Here is a 6,950-nt window from a genome sequence, read left to right as displayed (position 1 = left end):
GTAAAATAATTAAGTAAGCATTTGAAACTGAATCTCCATTATTTATGTATGTTTTTTTTTAATGTGCATTAACTTTTAAAAAGTTGTAGCAACATTGTCCCCTGTAGTTACCAATAATCTTGTGGCTGTTTGATGTTATGTTCCTTTATATAAAGTCAGTGTATAAATTAATATTTTGTATTGTAATAATTTTTATTTTATTTAAAAAAATTTTGTTACTTTGAATTTGGTGAATATCAGCAAACACAAACATTTCTATATGCAAAGAGTAGAAAAAGAACATACTATGTGAAACCCTGAATTTCCAGTACATGTGACTTGAATTTCTTTTAAAAATTATATAATAAATTCAAATTATTACTGTTGTCCCTTCCACATCTCAAGGATTAGGGGTACGGCACCCCTCAATCTGAAAAAATCCACATAACATTTTTGGTCCTCCATTTGTACCAGAGAAGAAGAAATTGTGTATATTTATGATATCAAAAGATAAAATATGTTGATATTATATAATACTATTATGTATATTTTATGCATTTCTCAGTTTCTAAACTTTTTCTGTATCATCTGTGTCTCCCACAAAACTCCCCCCAAATCCCCATTTAATTTCTTATGCCAACTTGCGATATGTTGAAACTGCTATGGGAAAAGTTGTGATATAGAAGGAATAACTGTACTTTCAAAGCTGTCTTGCTTGTCTGCTTCTCTTGAACCTCCTTATATTCTCATCTGTCCATTATCTATTAAATGATACCAATTATTTTTTTATTTTTATTTCATTTTTTTGAAGTTGTGCTAAATTTATTTTCATATTAGCTATGTTGGGTGAGAAACAGGAAGCAGTCCAGTGTAGCCAGATTGAAGAGTTGGTGATGGAGAGTCAAGAGTAAGAACACTGGAAAGGTAGGAAGGAACCAGGTGGTGAAGGGTTTTACATGCTAAACATATTTGATCTAGAAAGTAATAGAGAGCTACTGGAGTTTACTGAGTGGAGATGTTTGTGTCTGTGGCGTGGTCAGACCTATGCTTTAGGAAAATCACTTTGGTAGTTGATAGATGATGGATTGGGGTGGGGAAAGACCATCAAAGACTATTTAAATAATCATGCCAAAAGGTGATGAAGGCCTACTCATGGATAGTGATTGTGAGTGGAAAGAAGAGGACATATACAAGAGATAGAGATACTATAAAGATAGAAACAAGACTAGGGAATAGATTGTATATGTGGGGTGAGCGTAAGCAGAGATTGTGGTTGTGAGCAAAGATACGTCAGAGGATGGTGATGCCCTTCACAATAGGAGGAAAGTCAATAAGAGGAGAAGGTTTTGGAGGAAAGATAATTGAGTTCTGGTTTATGCATGTTAAATTTGAGATATCCACAAAAAGTCCAATTAGAGATATCCAAAAAGGCATATGAAGATTGACTTTTCTAATTTTTAACCAGCACAAAATGGATTTGATGATTGTTGCTTTGCAGTATAGTTTTGATCTGGTACTACTAGGTCCCCTTCCTTCCCAGTTTTTTTCATGATTTCCCTTGAGATTATTGACTTTTTATTCCTTCAGATGAATTTTGTTACTATTTTTTAGACTCTATAAAGTAATCCTTTTGTAGTTTGATTACTTTAGCATTGAATAAGTAAATTAATTTGGGCAGTTATAATTTTTATTGTCTCAGCCCAACCTCTCTTTAGTCTTGGTTTTGTTGGTAATATACAGAAAGGTTGATAATTTATGTGAGTTCATTTCATGCCTTGCTATTCTGAGGAAGTTATTAATTGTTTTAGTTAATTTTAGTTGAATTGCTAGGGTTTTCTAAGTAGACTTTCATGTCTTCTTTGCCTATGCTTATTTCTTTAATTTCTCTTTCTTGTCTTGTTGTTATAGCTAGTGTGTGGTGCTGGGCATCCTTGCTTTTACCTTGATATTATTGATATATTGGATATTATCTTGATATTGATATTACCTCTAGCATTTCTTCATTATACTCAGGTGCTTGGTTTTAGGTAGAAAATATTTATCATGTTAATGAAAGGTACATTTATTCTTAGTTTCTTAATGTTTTTTTTTTTAAACAGAAATGGGTATTGCATTTTGTCAAAAGTGTTTTTAAAAATCTATTTATATAATCACATAATTTTTATTATGTTGTTTTTGTTGTTGTTGTTCTGAATCAACCCTGCATTCCAGGTATTATTTTAGTTTCACATTTTTTTCCTTTCTGAATTACTTTATATGGCATGAAATAATGAAAAGTGAAGTGAGCAGAACCAAGAGAACATTGTATATGGGTAACAGCAATATTGTTCAAAGAATAATTGTTAACAACGTTATTCTGAGTACTGTAAATATTCAGATCAACTATAAAGGATCCATGAAGGAGATGCAATACACCTCCAGAGAAGAAACTGACAAATAGAAGTATGCATAGTATGGTTTTACATATATTTATAAATCTGCATCAAATAGTGGCCTTTTCTAGTGTGGAATGGGGAGAAGTGAAGGAGATAGTTTGGAATTTAAAATGTAATAAAATAAAGAAAAATGAATTACTGAATGAGTTTTCCCAAACTTCTTTGTATTATTCATATTTGCTATTCCTTCTGGTCCATTAATATTCCATTACATTCATGTATTGCTTTTGGTCATGCCATGATTGTTGTGTATACAGCTTATTTCCATTTTTTCTACTATAATTAGAGTTGCTATGAATATTTTTTTACAGATGAGTCTTTTCTTTTTGTCACTAGTTCCTTAGGATATAAGCTAAACCCTAAAGCAGGAATTCTGGGTCAACAGGTATGAAAATTTTTATAACTTGTACAATTCCATATTATTTTCCAAATCAGTCAAACCAATTTATAACTCCAGCAGCAATGAATTAAGGTGCCTGCTTTCCCACATCCAAAAGCATGTTGTAATTTTCTACCTTTGCCTGTTTGATGGTTGAATGATGGTACCACAGAGTTGCTTTGATTTGGATTTTTCTGATTATTCTTTATTTTGAACATTTCTTCAGGTGCTGATAGTTTGTAAAATTATATCAATCCCTTATAGATTTTTGAATGTTAAAATTTTATCAGAAATGTTGAATGCAAAGTTTTTTCCATAGTCTGTGTCTTTTCATTCTAAATGCATTGCTTTAATTTATACAATAGTGTTTTATTTTTATATAATCAAAATAAGTTATTTTGTCTTCTACTATTCCCTCTATATTATGGTTGATTGAAAAAAATTCCCTCTAACCAGAATCTATATATTGTCCAGTAATTTTCTTATGGTAAACTTCTTTATATTTAAATAACTAATCTACTTGGAGTTTATTGTGGTGTTTAGTGTTAGATGTTTGTCTAATTCCATTTTCTGCTAAAATTTTGTCTAATTTTCCTGGCAGTTTTTGTTAAAGAATGAGTTTTTCATCTCTGTAGTCTAGTCACGCTTGTGTAAGGAAAAAAGGAAATTAAATCCAGAGAGAATTCCTTATTCAGTAATTTGTACTATTGGGTTTATTAAAACTAGGCTGCTATATACATTTGATTCTACTTATTGCTTATTTAATCTATCCCACTGATCTATTTTCTATTTTTTATCCAGTACTATGAATGTAACCCTTGTCCCAAAACTCATCGGTATAGGAGTCTTTCCTTATCGGTGGAGATGAAGGCTCTGCCCTACATAAGGGGCTGGGCAGATTTGGAGAGAAGCAGGAGTTTCGATTCTCAGCTAATTGCCCCTTTGGGGATTCTTCTTCAAGTGTAATGTTGAGTTGGTTTCTAGCTTTGACAAAGAAGATGGAAGAGACCAACCTTATTTCAGGTTGCTGAAGGAGAAGACTCTGGGAAGATATTAAAAGAGAGGGCAGTGTCCATAGGGTCCCAATCCCTAACTTGCTACTCTAGAGACTTTGGAGAGTTTCCTTTTGGGTGAGAACCAGTTGCCCTTCTCTTGGTTAAACTGATTTATCTTGTTCCCAGTGGATGAACCCCTTCAGTCTGTGTTTTTCTGGCATATGTTCTTCTATGTATACTTTCTCTGATTTCTGTCTCTCTATGATTTGGATAAATGGGCTTCTATCAAACTCACTATGTGTGTTCACTGTGGAACCAGCATTAGGTGGGAAAGAGTCAAACTTTGGATGTAGAATTAGGGTCCTCCTTTCCCCCTCAATGAAAAGTGATGAAAAGTTAGGTGGAACCCGATCATTCCCTAGATGAGTGATAATTCCCTAGATGATAGACATACTTCTGGTATTCCGTGCTCCCTTTCTGAGGAGAGCAGAGTGGTGGCCTCCAGCCCCAACCTCCTGCTTCACCCCCTGGCAGGAATGAAAGTCTCCCTTGGAGAAAGGTTGGGGAGAAGAGTCTAGAGATATCTATTCTGCCTCCCTACAAGCCCCACACAAGGACAAGCCCTCACCATACGTGGAGCCTCGCTACACATGTGGGGCCCACAGTCTCCTTGCTACATTTAATTACTGCTTAGAACCCAATTTGGGGGGCAGCTAAGAGGCATAGAATGCTAGGCCTGAAGTAAGGAAGACTTGTCTTTCTGAGTTCATATCTGGCCTCAGATACTTACTCACTGTGTGACCTTGGGCAAGTCACTTAACCCTGCTTACCTTAGTTCTTTATCTGTAAAATGAGCTGGAGAAGGAAATGGCAAACCACTCTAGTATCTTTGCCAAGAAAACTCTAAATGGGGTCGTAGAGAGTCAGACACAACTGAAATGACTGAATAATAACAAGAAAGATCTAATTTGGCATCTGTTCAGTATTCTATCACCTTTGTTATTTTTCTACCATCAACATGATTCTATTCTTTCTTGATTCTTCTATTTTGTTAAGAATCTTTATTGATTTTTTCAGACTGTGGTGTCTCCTATTTGTCTTTGCTTCATTGATTTAAATTCCATCTTTATAGATGCCAGGTCTTTAAAACTCTCTCTTCTTGAGCTTATTAGCCATTCTGAAGAGTATTGTGGCATCCATTTTCACTTTGGCAGCCTTTTTCTTTCTTGTATCTTCTCTTAATTGTTTTTAAACTCCATTATATTTATTTACTATGTTGGATCTTTTTTTTTCAGTGTTGTTTGCTTATTTCTCTAGCTACTGTTTTTCCTTTTTCTGTGAAGGATTTTTTCTAAAAGTCTAAATTGTGCTAAAACAATGTTTTTGGTTGTTCTTTTACTTCAGTGCATCTGTTGCTATTTTTGAGATGATGTTGAGGAATTGAACTCAAATTTGATTACTCACTGTGACATCTTTTCACTCCTTCCCCCATCCTAATCTTACTCTTTTTTTTAAGTTTAGTTTTTTTCTTTCATAATTCCAAACTTAACTCTTCAATCTAGTTAGATTTTTTGAAAAGAAAAGGGAAATTAAATCCAAAGAGAATGTAGGAAGACAGACACAAGGACGAAAGATCTAAGAGCAGACTGGGATTGGGATGAGATGAGAGGGAAATGCTTTCCTCAGCTACAGAAAAATTAGTTTGGTGAATAAGACTAACCCCCCAAAAAACAAAAACAAACAAACCAAAAACCTTCTCAGAGTTGTCTACAGTCACCGATGGTGATCTTCTTTATGGTTTTGCCGTCCTGAGATCAGAAGTGCTCCATGACTTTCACAATGCTCAGGCCTGTTTTTTGTTTTTTGTTTTTTTGTTTGTTTTAAACCTTGCCAAAGATCATACTCTCTGTAGCCAACCAATCAGTCTCAGAAGTGCAGATGAAAAATTGGTAGCTATTTATGTTGGGCCCAGAATTTAACATGAATAAGAGGCCAGGATGGTGTGCTTCAAGATGAGGTTCTTACTGGCAAATTTCTCCCCATATGTGGATTTGCCATTAGTACCGTTATGGTCTGTGAAGTTACCGGATTGATTCTTTGAAAGCATCATCATTTGTTACTAAATCTTCCCTTCTCCAGTGCCCAGAGCATAGAAGTTTTCTGCTGTCTTTGGGAACTTGTCTACAGACTGCTGGAAAGTTATTCAGCCTGAGGGTTTATTGTCATCAAAGAGGGGATTAGCCACAGGCAAAGATTGCTGGGCTGGGTGAAGCAGAAGAGGTGATGTCAGAAGAGTTTGGTATTTGGAAGGTCCAGAGAAGCCGTGGTCTCCAGATGGCAGCTGTCTGCAAAATGGCCCATCATAATCTTTTGAGGAGATTTTAGTGACTTCTTGTTTTGCTTGATGGTTTGAGAATTTACCCTCATCTCATTAGCAGCTTTTTTGGTGCTAGTTGCTTCTACCAATGGCCAGTTTCATCCTTAACCATATAGTATAATGGATTCATAGAATTTTTAGATCAGAAAGGAACCATAATTGTTATCCTCAATTTATAAAGGAGGAAATTGAGACCCAGAAAGGGTAAGTAAATAACCCACGGCCACAATTAGCAGCAGAGTGGGACCAGAAGCACATCTCCTGACTCCCTGGCCAATATGTTTTCTATACTATGCATTTTTATGTTGATTTTTACTACCTTTGTTTTCAGAGGGTGACATTTCCAGACCTCGACACTCAAAGCTGAGGGTTAAACCTATTTGGTATTTCTGGCTCTGTTAGCATTGACAACAAAAAGAATAAAATATATAACCTGTTCATCATGCCAAACTTTGTTTTGCATTACAAAGCAGCTTTGCAAAAAAACAAGTTTCCAATTATGAACCTTACAAAGAATGAATAAAAATTGAAGGCAGAATGTTCTTTGCTTCATTAACACCTGAATGTCTGTGACACCATACCCCACAACAGGTGCAATCCTGAGGGCCTTTTAGCCCACAACTGACTTACCAGTACACCCTTTTTTCTTTTGTGAACATGACCTTTGCTACCACCTTTAAATTCTAAATGGGATCCTTTTCCTCCTCGATGTACAGAAGGTGCTGATTGAAATCTTGTGGTTAACTAAACTATTATCCTGCTGTTCCTAAGGCCAAAACTGGTTT

At 35.1% G+C, this 6,950-nt stretch overlaps 1 pseudogene; it reads right to left on the bottom strand.

The window, feature by feature from the left end:
• Positions 1–5,545: 5,545 nt before the first annotated feature.
• LOC114043624 lies at positions 5,546–5,898 on the bottom strand (annotated as a pseudogene).
• Between the last annotated feature and the right edge of the window lie 1,052 nt (positions 5,899–6,950).

The sequence above is a fragment of the Vombatus ursinus genome, unplaced genomic scaffold (genome assembly GCF_900497805.2).
Source record: "Vombatus ursinus unplaced genomic scaffold, bare-nosed wombat genome assembly UNPS02014770.1, whole genome shotgun sequence".
Taxonomy (NCBI): Eukaryota; Metazoa; Chordata; class Mammalia; order Diprotodontia; family Vombatidae; genus Vombatus; species Vombatus ursinus.
The sequence above is the reverse complement of the archived record's forward strand: the minus strand, read 5'-3'. Positions and strand labels throughout refer to the sequence as shown.